The sequence below is a fragment of the Triticum dicoccoides genome, chromosome 2A (genome assembly GCF_002162155.2).
Source record: "Triticum dicoccoides isolate Atlit2015 ecotype Zavitan chromosome 2A, WEW_v2.0, whole genome shotgun sequence".
Lineage (NCBI taxonomy): Eukaryota > Viridiplantae > Streptophyta > Magnoliopsida > Poales > Poaceae > Triticum > Triticum dicoccoides.
In genome coordinates, this window is record NC_041382.1 from 674,306,741 (window position 1) to 674,319,361 (window position 12,621).

The following is a 12,621-nucleotide window of genomic DNA, read 5'->3' on the forward strand; positions in this document are numbered from 1 at the left end:
ATATATATATATATATATATATATATATATATATATATATATATATATATATATATATATATGGCTTCTGCACAGCATCTCCATCATCATTATCAGTACATCCTACGCAGGTGAGTTACGATGCACTTGATCCCAGGAAGGTATCTATCCTTCAAACCAGAGGAGTGCTTCAAACTAACAACAGTACATAATATCCAACAAAAGAGGGTCGTGCTACAGCAGCAGAATACATGGATTAGTCTAGATATCAGCATGAATCAAGTTGTGCATATTTGCTATTGGCATGAACCACATCGCCGCATGTCGGGTTTGCAAAAGCCATCCATCGCATGGAAGCTTGATGCCTTTCACACACTGAAGATTATCTGGCAACAAGCTGTGTTGACGAATCTCTGGATATGGTGATTCATGAAACCCATGGTATGATGTGTAAACATAGCCCCCCCTCGCGAATGGAAGTTGCATAGCACAGTAATCATCGTCGGTGATATGATCGATGATTGGTTGGATGATCGGATAATTGAGCCCGAGGAACAAGGAGTGGTTGCCGAGGCTGTAAACCCGCCTCCAGTTGAATACGCCTGGCCCAACGAAGCTAGGATCTTTCTCGAACACGAAGCAGCCATAGCCATCATTGTCACGAACTCCCCACACATTGCACTGCATGTGGTTTGATGTAATGGTTTGGTCAATTTGGTACGTGCGAATGAGCATCGAATGACCGCTGTTAGCTGAACGAGCGATAAACCACCACCCATCGGCCGGTATGATTCCAGGTCCTGGAATCATGAAGGCCAGCGCATTTGCGTCTGCTGCAACAATTCAAATTGGAGACAAAAAGGACAAAAATAAACAATCATGTTCAGAGTATGTGTGGAATTAAGATTATTATAACAGTGACACATATCATAGACAGAGAATTGCACTACCGTGGTCATAATCATACCCCAAGTTAAAAAAATAAGCCAATGGTTTTCTTATTCTAGCAATATGTCATGGTTCAAACATCATGTAACAGTGAGAGGAAAACAACTATGACAGCGCCTACTCATATTCTACCATAGCACTTACTACTACTGTTCTCATATCAACTCTAAGCAATAACATGCGTTGTTATAAAAATCTTGTAAACGAGAGTAACATATAGCAATCATGATGTTATGCTCATAATATGTATTCTAACAATCATTAGATGCCAATTGTTCTCATATCAACTCTAAAAATAACATGTGTGGTCATAAAAATCTAGGAAATGAGAGGAACATATGGCAATGATGTGGTTATAGACATGCTATGCATTCTAATTTTGTAACAAATGAACAGGCAGTCGTATTCATAAGGTAAAGATGAGATGAGATAGAACAATTACACGACGATAGATTCCACCAGTATAGGCAGCCAATCTGTGCGTCGACCACGTAAATGATGCCATCGTGCACTATAGCATCAGACAGAAATGTTGCCTCAACAGGATTGATGATGAGCCATAACCATGTATGGCGACCGGATTCCAGATAGACTAATCCCATGTTGAACAAGGCAATGAGCTTGTAATCCATGTAGTCTTATGATGGTGTGGGAACTTCGCAGATTACAACTTTCTGCAAACAGAGGTCGAGCCAAAAGCTTGACGCGTCTCGTGCGTAGTAGGCAGGAGTGTCCTGCAGGCCGCGAGGATCGATGGCGGCGGTATCCAACGATGGAAGGGTGATCTCTCGCTGGGTGTAGATATCCATGAGACGCCACGGACTACTGGTGTGATGGATGAGGAAGATCCAGTTGGCCTTCATGCCCGCCCAGTAGTGGCCGCGCATGAAGGACATGTGGACGGGTAGTGGTAGCATGTTGAGGGGCACCACGGCAACCTCCGTAGGATCGTCAAGTCGGTGTCAGGGCCACCGGCGAGGATCGGGCATCAGCAAGCAGGGTGTCTTGAAAAGAGTCGGCCAGTTGTAGACGAGTAGGCGGTACAAAGACACCGAGCATGCGGCTAGACGGACGGTGCTGAGTTGGTCCATACGACTACAGATCTGCTCCAAGAGAACATCGGGGAGGGAATTCCAATCACGGCTGTGCGTGTTAGTCGGTTCTGCCATTGGGGTTTTCGGTGCCTGCGAGCCAGCGGGGAAGTGGATTCGGGCAAGCGAGCAAATAAGCTTCTCCTCGTGTGGCCGAGCAGTGAGCGGGGGGATATGGTATGCGCGAGCTACCAAGGAAGATGGCGCGGGCAGGCGAGCAGTGAGCGGGGGTAAATGGTGTGCGGCCGGCGATGGGGAAGAGAGGAGGAAGAAGAAGAGAGGAGGAAGAAGAAGAGATGGCAGTACTGGGTAAGGCTGATTTAGTAACACCAACACGCTGGTTCAGCTTATTAATTACGTGTCCCATCTGCTGCAGCATGTATTATCACTTCACTGCGAAGACTAGTTGAATAGTTCTCTCTGACCGAGATGGGGAATAATGGATCACAAGGACTTCCTTTCTACAGTATCCCTATGCCTCTACGCTCACTTCACTCATTTTGCTCCGTACCTAGTCACTTGTTGAAATCTTTAGAAAGAGAAATACTCCATATTTGGGAACAGAGGAAGGCTTTTACTCTGTACTATTTGGGAACAGAGGGAGTATCACCATATGGAGGGAACAGAGGAAGCTTGAAATATGAACATGTTAATGGGAGGGAGTAAGCCCCATGCATGTATGCATGCATGCAACATGCAACACTCACACGTACACATGGACGCATGCAACACTCACGCACCCATGCGGTACACAACACACGATGCAACACACACGCTCATGCTCAAGTGCTCAACCTACTCCCTACGTCTGTGAAAGACTGTACATTTAGGGATTTACACATTGACCATGGCATAATTAACGCCCAAAAGTAGCAGACTTATGTGTGCATGCGACCAGTGAGATAAGAAGATTAAATGAAGGTCGTTGCATGCTGTAATTAAGGATAGACATGTAGCCTATACCTACAGCACAAGTTGGTGCATTAGTCAATCAATATCGATTTAGATTAAAGGCTAAATGCATTAGAAGTGTAGATGTACATCATATACTACACTCTTTGTTTTATAGCCGATGTACACTCTTTGTTGGAAGATCGAGGGAGGACACGTGCATGCACTCACATACACAGCCAGGGCGGTTCGCGCGCAAGGGTTGGACTCGTGTGGGCCTGCGTAAAGTTTTGTTTAACTGATTTCTTTGCTCTGCCAACTGACGGGTGGGACCCAGAAACCAGGTGACAAATTAACCAATCAACAAAGTGCCACGTCGACTATGTGGCCGGTCAGTAGGGTGCAATACGATGATCTACGATGAGCTAGTGATCGTATAATCGCCGCAAAACTATATATAGTGACCGTAAAGAGCGTATTGTTACATATGTTGACCGCCAGTGTATTTTTCTCGTTTCAAATTAAGCCATATTAATCGGAAAGGACACCGTATGGACTACTACTACTAGTACTAGTACTGCTTTGTTGTGTCCCGTCAACTCGCCGAACGAGGAGAAGCTTGCTTACTACGCCTCTCCCTCGTCCACGCGCGCGGTGGTTCGCAGGACGAGGAGAGGGTTTTGACTACAGCGCCCTCTCCCTCTCCCTCGCCCTTGCCCTCGCCCTCTCGGTGGACCTGCAACAGTTCAATCGGTGTCAGATTGCCAGAAGCATATTGTACTGTAGTATCATCATTGTTGGACCTTCCGAAGAGGCAAAGAGCCAAGTGCAATGTTCACACGAGTACGAACTGTTGACCCTCCCGAAGAGGCAAAGAGCCAAGCGCAAGGTTTTATAGGAGTTGTCGTCCTAGTAGGAGTGTACTACAACTATAGCGAACGATGCTACTGTATGATGCCGCCACGTCACGTATATCCGAAGCTGTGCCACCTTTTTTTCTCAAAGAGCATGTTGGAGCCCGTGCAACAACCACACAAGTTGCACGTACACATAACACATTTACTAGCAATAAATTCTAAAGGACAAATGCCAGTATGCCACACAAGTTCATCTCCAATTCATGTGATAAATCTGTGCACGACTAGTCTACATATATTCACAGCGCTACCGTTCACAATTACCGTACTCCACTTACACATTATATATGGGCTACATGTCCTCCTCCAGGTTCCAGTCCCAGGTGTTCTTCATGGATGGCACGATCCATAGCGGCGGGCAACGGGAATCATTGTCGCAGCTTTCTAGTTCGGTTCCACACGATGGAAACTCATCCAAGCTGAAGCGGCATAAATCAGGGATAGCGTGTCCCAGCATGTTGTTCATCCGGTGGTGCGCACTGAAGACACAACCACGCTTCATGAACGGCAGGCCTTCCGTGTCATGCACGGAAGGTGGCATCCGCTTCACAATGGGGTAGATGTCCCCGATGAAAAGCGAGTACTCTCCAAGAGTGTTCCTCGGCACCCACGTAGCATTACGGGGGTCGAACTCGGCGCCGTTCATCTGGTACACGCGGCACCCATATCTAGACACATGGTGACGTAAATAGTCAAGGTCCATGAATAATAATGTTGTGCTCAAATATGGCAGTCAGTAATACTGTGCAGCAAATAGTACTACTCCGGTATAGAGGAAGTAAAATAACCGGCTTATTATATATAGCCACTCTTGGCTACGTGGATGAGATAGTAAGACATGGAAAAACAAAAATGGTAGCAGCTAGTGGGTTCAAGTCTTCAAGGGCCTAGCTAGCTATACGCGTCCTCCAAGGTAAAAAGTACTCCTACTAGTACTACAAAATATACTACTAGTACAACAATGAAAGAGAAGGCGAGAGGGTTAAAAAATGGAATACCTGGGTAGATGGTGACGGTCCGATCGTGGTAGATTGTGTGACCATGTTGCACATCAGTGGTACCATGGGTAACGACTGCTAAGATAGTTGATCCCAATATGCTAAAGTCAGCTACAAGGTTCCAGGTTAGACCGAATCGCGGATGCAAATGCACATCCAGGATCGGCGATCTTATTTTGATCGGGGAATGACTGGTCCCTGCAAAATAATGGAGTACCGTTAGGGATGCAAATGATGGTTTGCGCATTCCGTTTGTAATCTCCCGTGCCGTAGGATGGAAACCATATGAAACAAGTCCCTTGGCTTGTCACCGCGAAGATGTGGCCTAGATGGCGCACGGCGTCTTTGAATGTGTAGGGGTACAAATCTGCCGCCGCCAACATGCGCCAGCCTCTGCCGTTACTGTCTCTTGCATTGATGGCAATCCTTATGTCGAACACCGCGATGAGATAGTAATCGTCGTAGCCGCGTCGCTTTGTCGGTGGGTCCGCAATTGCTATCTTCTTCAATCTCATGTAGGCATCATCATACGTATTCAAGCCCATCCAGTTCGGAAGGCCGATCCCAATGGTGGAGAAGGGGTCTACAGGAACGGACGCACTGTTGTGGATGTTGTGCAAAATGATGGTGGTATCCGACCGGAGGTATGCAAGCCAATCTTCGTTGGCACCGACCCAGACCTATATATAAGACGGTGGGCAGCGGAGAAATTACGGGATGGAAATGGAATAACTAAGTACTACATGATCAAACTCCATTACTGACCTGCTCATCGGACAAAATCCGACTACCTCTCAACATCGACAACTCTAGCGGAGTCAACGTGCAACCATGCCCAGGGAGCGGTGGACTGTTCAAAGGATTGTCCCATAGAAGAACCTTCTCCTCGAGGACGCATGGAAGACCAACAAGCATGGCCTGTTTAAGCAGCGTCTTGAAAAAGTTGGTGCAAGAAGCACCGAGTCTTGCGGCGGTGAGGACGTCAGAGCGGCGTGCGATTTCTCCCACGGGATCGTCGTCCAAGGTCTCCTAGCCCCGACGAGGAGGAGAACCACCTGGCGAATCCATGGGAGCAGCGATGAACTGCCTTCTTTTGGGGGGAGGGGAACTGGCGAGGAGGAGATAAGAGCGTAGTAACCGCAGGGCCTCGTCCCTTCCAACTGTAGATCGTTCCTCAGCGAAGGGGTGAGGCTATTATTTACTACTAGTACTCTGTCCGTCCAGGTGCATAGGGCACCTAAGAAATGGCACCATGAACTAGGCATATGTTGATTGGACGCTCATCACGTTTTTCTCTCCCTCTAGTTAATCCCGCATTAAGTTTAATGATGGTAGGACTAACCATGCATAGGCTAACGGATTGTTTCACACAATTCTTTAGGTCCAGCTTGCATGCATGCAAAGAAAAAGTAAATGGTAGAGGCGGCTGATTGGTTTGCATATGGAAGGGAGATAAATGTGAAGCTGAAAACGCTAAGTGCGTTGGGGTAGGCATACGAGTCATTAGTGCTAACTAATGAAGGGCGACTAATATACTTGAAAATCCTAAATTCTCTTAGGTGCCTTATGCACCTGGACAGAGGGAGTACTAGCATTATGGAACGTTATGGGATTGCATTATACTGTAAATAATAGCACTAGTAAGAAATTTTTGGCACTAGGTAGTAGTTTTTGGCGTGGGTTAAGAAATTTTAGGTATGTTTTTGCCAGTTTTTGTACACGCAAACTAGTGTCAAAAAACGTCTTACATTATGTGATGGAGGAGTACGTACTCGTACTGTAGCAGTACTAGTACTACTTTTCTCAACTAGTAGTGCGATGTACTATACTTCTAGTCTAGTCTACTATAGTGCACCAGTTTTGAACTCTTGAATCTCAGGGCCAAGGAGCTACAGTTGGAAGTGGAGGGTACTACTGTTCTCTAGAACCATCGCTGTACTATCAATGAAGGGGAAGTACACCTGCTTAGTGGCCTAGTGGGTACTGTCGATGCTCTATTCAGCCGCTCCTCTCACGTAGCTGGCCTACTCAGCCGCTCCTCTCACACACACACTAGCAGCCTATTTATCAGCGACGATTACTGCGGGGGCAGAACATTTGAGTTATTTGATACAGCGAGACTAGGCTTTTCGCGTCCATTTGTGGAGGTGTAATGGATCTCGTCGAACTTTGTTAGTAGTTCCTTCTTTATGAATGAGATGAAGCAAAGCTTTTGCCTCCGTTTAAAAAAACACGTCAAGAGGAATTTCTTTTATAGTAGAGCCGATAATGGAGTGAAGTCCATGCGTGCAACGGCACAAGCTACAGAGTAGTAGTAGAGCACTTTACGTACAGAGCCATATTGCATAGTTCCCAATGCCCCGCCAGGCTTTTCCGGCTCCTCGGGCTTAATTGGGAGGCGCTAGTTTAAATATGCTACTAGCTGATGAGGAAGCTGCAAGCGAGGTGCGGCTTGGGCGATCACGCGAGCCACGGGATGCTGGGAAGGAAAACCCGTTCACGTGGCTAGGCTGTCCAGTGCACCCAGATTGTGGGGCTGCATGTCCGTTTGACTTCAAAACTCAAACTACCCATGTAAAATATTGGCTCGCAGCGAAGTGTAGTAGTACTATTTTTTTAAAAGAGGCCACCGTGCGTTTGGCCGGGATCGAACCCACGAAACGAGGTATACACTCCGACGACCACTAGTAGTACTCATTGGAGTACAACGCAACCTAGAATCACCTTTTGTCACTAGTAGTACGTACATTGTTCCTTACAAGAAACCCCTAAGAGCATGGTTAATAGTATAGCCAGCTGCTGGCTATAAGCCAGTGCCATGTCATCTACAGCCCATATTATAGCCAACATGTACAATAATAGATCAAAAGAGTGTACTACTTTTTCATTATGTGGCCCACTTCTCATTCTCACAAAGTGCCTAGGAGCACGTGCTAGAGCTGGCTCTTCACGAAGAGCCCGCTTACCTTCTCTCTCCTCTTCTCTTTCCTCCAACTAAGCAAAAATATACTAGTTTATTTCTTATAGCCCGCTGACTCAGCTCTATTGTACTTGCTCTAATAATGCAAGAAACCACTAAAATGCCAAGAAACTACTACCACTTGCATGCGTGGCAGACTTAAGATAAGACTACCTTATCAACCATTGTACATGCTCTTACCAACAAAAATCCTCGAGTGACCTCCTACCTCCAGCCCGTCCACCTAGTCATCCTCGGCCATGGGACGCAGCTACTGCTGCCGGCAGAAGGCGAGGTCAAAACCGCCGGCGGTGCGGAGCCCATGTTGCGGCAGCCCGGATGCCAGTTCCGTCCGGCGCTTGCGGCCGCTAGCTAGCCAAGGTAGCTCCGTCCAGCTGCTTGTCTGCAAGGTTTGCTAGCTAGATTGGCACGGCAGCGCGGCGGCTTGCTCGCACGCGCCGCGCTAAGGCCAGCCATCTGGCTCGAGCGAAGGCTAGCGCGGCGGCTTGCTCGCTCGTGAGTCACGCTCGGGCCAGCCTACCAACCCGTGCGGAGGCCAGTGCGGCGTCCGGCCTGTCCGGCAGAGCGGCGGCCAACTCGCTTATCACTGGCGCCACCGACGAACACGCATCAGTATTGTTTGAAGTAATGTTCAGGAAAAATAATGATTTGAGGGGGAATAACAGGATAGAAGGTCAGATGTGGGTCCCTCGTGTCAACGGTCACACAAAATGTGTTGGTTTAAGCTGCCTCGTCAGCACGGACGTGTGGGCCAACCCTGTCATAAATGGGTTTAAGCGAACCTAATCGGTAGGAGTACTAGGTAGTTTTTGGCATGGATTAAGAAATATTGGGTATGTTTTTGCTATTTTTTATACAATAGATTCTTCCTAGGGCTGGTTGAAAGTGGTAGTTTTTTGTTAAATACTCTACATATTGTAAGTAGGAGTGAAAGTTAAGCTTTGGAATCCAATAAGCAAGGCTAGTTACATAGTGCATATGTGTACATGATTGAAAGTAAATATCAACCATGAGTGACTAATATCTTGATGGAAAACTCGAAACTATGGAATACTAGGAAAAAATGCATGGTTGTAAATACTAGCAATGTTCATGTCCGTTGCAACGAATCATAATTAGAATAATACTTATTCACAAACTTGGTACAAAACACTCTAATTTTGATATACATATGTCACTAGAGATATATTATGTTTCAATTAGAATATATTCCTTGGGCTATTTTGGTGAGGTCAGGGAGGGATGTGGTTGGTTTTAAGATACTAATTATGGGTTTTTCTACAAATTGGTAGACAAGTGGGATGTTGGTGAGAAAAGGCAACAACTTACCTCACAGTCGTTAGATGTAGATCTAATGGTCAGAAACGACGGATGGCAGACACACCAGCATCACCAACTTAGTCTTGTGTAGGAGTACTAGCAAGATCCGTGCATTGCACAGAACATCAAGATGCATTTTTTTATAAAACACTTGTTGTGATTGACCCTTGCGGGAGTAATCCCATGTGTAAAAACTAATGATATCTTGGGAAATATGAGATAAGGTGAAGAGGAGTGGGGTGTGGTGGTGGTTGCTAGTCGGACTGAGCGGAGGCATGGGGATTGACGACGCCGGCAGCGGCCACCAGGCCAGTTTGTTCCAGAGGCTTCCTTTCTTGATTGCTCAACAATGAGGTTTGTTGGAGATAAGGATGAACGAGGGAAGGCCTTGTCTGCAAATGTGGAGAGGGGTGCGGGTATCTTTTAGTTTAATTTCCATCTGTCGGATATAGATCGGACGGTCTATATTGCAAGATGGCACACGTACCATCATCACCAACTCGGTTTTTTATAAGAGAAGAAATATAAGTATGGAGATACAAACGTATTATCAATACTTGCTTCCGTAAACTAGCATCTACATTCTATTCAACACCTCGGCATGTGGGGCCTTAGCACAATGACTTCTCGACTGTGTAAAACAAAGATTTTCCCGTCGCCGACAAGGAGGAGGTGACGGCAGCGCGCTTTTTGGCTTGCTCTAGTCCTAGTAGTTATACTAGGTGGTCTAAGCACGTGTAGATTTATTCTTTTTCACGTCTCGTGTTCGCCATACTGCCACGACTATTGATGAATAGACGGTAAGTTATTCATGAGGAAACCCTTGTTGAGCGTGTTTGCGAGAGAGAGAGAGAGAGAGTGCATGTGTGATATGTTAGAGATTAAGGCAATGGTAACAGATTCTTTGTGTCCATGTGTGTGGAGGATAGAGAGAGACATGTACATGGGGCTTTGTGTTGTGTAACATGGAGACACATATACATAATTAGAGAGTGAGTGTGTGAGATACACATGCGGACATGAGGAGAGATGAGGATCCAGATAAATGGGTGATTGTGCGTGTCTGTGTGTGTTTGTGCACGCGTTTGTGTGTGAGAGGCAGAGAGTGTATGTGGAGTAGAGAGACCACTGATGATGTAAACCTAGTATAAGGGAAGGGGGAATGGTGTGACATGTGTAGTAGCGAGATAGCACGGGTGCGGGCGGGGGGAGCAGACTATTTGGAAGAGACATCGAGTGTGTGTGGGAGAGGGTGTGAGAGCGAGATAAAGAGAGAGCTAGCAACGGAGAGAGAGAGAGAGAGGAAGAGAGGGGGCGAGAGGGGTCATTTGTGTCCATAAATGGTGTATAGATAGGGAGACAATGTTGATGTTATCCGAAATTGGCCTATGAACGGAGACGCAAGGGAAGCGAGTCATCGTGTGTGATAGGGACTTCATGAGAGATCTAGAATAGATGGTGTAGAGAACAATGTGCGAAATCGAGAACGATTATACATTAGGGAGCTATGCAAAGAGTCACGACATATATGTATACAGGGAAGGAGCTGGGGCGGGTCCGCATGTGGGAGAGATAGAAAGAGGAGAGTGGTGCACAAGGAGACAAAGTGTGCTTGTTTGGAGTGGGGGTGGTGTGTGAGGTGAGTGCGCGAGAACCACATAACTAGGAAGATAGACGTTTGGGGCGACGTTTTGTGTGTATGGGAAATATACACTCTACATAGTGTGTGTGCTTCGGTAAGAGAGATAGCGGGAGACCTAGAGAGTGAGGGAAGAGATGTGTGCATGCCCGAGAGACAAAGTGATAGAGACCTATGTTGGGGTCCAGACTTTACAAGAGAGAGGGGTGTTAATGTGCTCGTGTGTTGGTGTTTGGGGGAGAGAACGACTTCTCTATGTGTGTGTGTGTGGTGGTGGGGGGGGGGGGTTGACTTCAGATAAAGAGTGAGGTGTCTATATTTGAGGGACTTTAGCGTAATTGAGATATTGTGCACTCATGGTTGATCAATTTGTTTGACAGTTTGTACTATGAGATAATGATACTTTTGAACATGCATGATATACCTTGATGTACCAGAATTACAAACCTAAGATTGGAATTTTGGAATTCGACTCCATCATTAGCTTTTGTAATTCATTTAAACGGAGGTACATTTTTTAAGCCGGGATTTTGTGATTTCAAATTCATATATCAAACCTAGAGATATACACATACGGGCATGTTCAAACTTTATAATCATCCACTTTATTCATACACATACATATTTTTGCTTTTGTCATCATATTTAGGATAAACACATTTGGAATTTCATTTGAATTGGACCGTATGATGGTATTTTCTTGTAGTACCTCAATGATCCATATTTGAATTGAATGGACAATCTAAGTTTCGATTTGGAGACATTGATTTTCAAAAGTTGCACATTTTTTTGCATGCAAAACAAACAAATTGTCGGCCATGATATCATAGTCGGCCGTACGAGAGCAGAATACTTATAATTTTAGGTGCCAAAAGCTTTCAAACTTCCCGCTCACATCGAAATATCACGTGCCCGAAAGTTTAGCCCTGCGGTATTCCTGTTTTACCCCTGCCACATGAACGGAAAAGGGCTGCTTTGGTAACTCCATTGTTTTCCCCTCTTTGCCCCCAACATTCTTCCCCAGAGCCCCTCCCCTTCCCCTCCCCGACCCCCAACCACGGCAAGCCGCCGAATCTAGTCCTCCGCCGCAGCGGTGGACCTCACACCCCGCCGGATCTACCTTCCGCACCTTGGAACCCCCAACTGCCAACTCACCACTTCACCGGAGCCGCTTCAGCGACTGGCTTGTCCACCGCTCCAGATCTCCTTGACCGCCATCATGGTCCATTGCACCGAATCTGCTTAACCGGCACCCTCGTCCACCACAGCGTAGGCCCTTCACTGACTCCCCGTCCGCCCCTTCGTTGGCCCTTCATACAAGCCCTCGTCCGCCGCAACAGATCCGCCTCACCGAAAGCACTGTACAACACGCCCGCCGAAGCCTTCGTCCACTGCACCGGACCCACTCCACAGATGCCATATTCAACTCCACCGGCCCTGCTTTACCGACGCCGCAGCCTCATCAGGTTATTTCGATTTGTACTCCTTCGGTTTTTCTCTTTATCGTGCAACTGTTCACTTACCACAGATGAGCTTTCTTGTATGTCGACAGGCGCCGCAACCGTAGAACCAGAGCCGCTTCAGCGACGGCGATAGTCGGCCCAAACTCAACCGCAACACGAGCACCATCGACAATCCTTAGCTATCAAGTATGACAACGATACCCATACGCCGCCGAGAATCAGGTACTATTATCCAACGGCCGGCGCCTACGTTCACTTTCCTAGCATAAGCACCGACCTTTGAATTTCTTCAGGGCATCATTCAGTTTTCCATGAGACGAGTTATTCTGCTTGCACCTGTAGGGCCATACTTCTGGCAGTGAACATGTTACATGTGCTAAATTACATACCAGTGC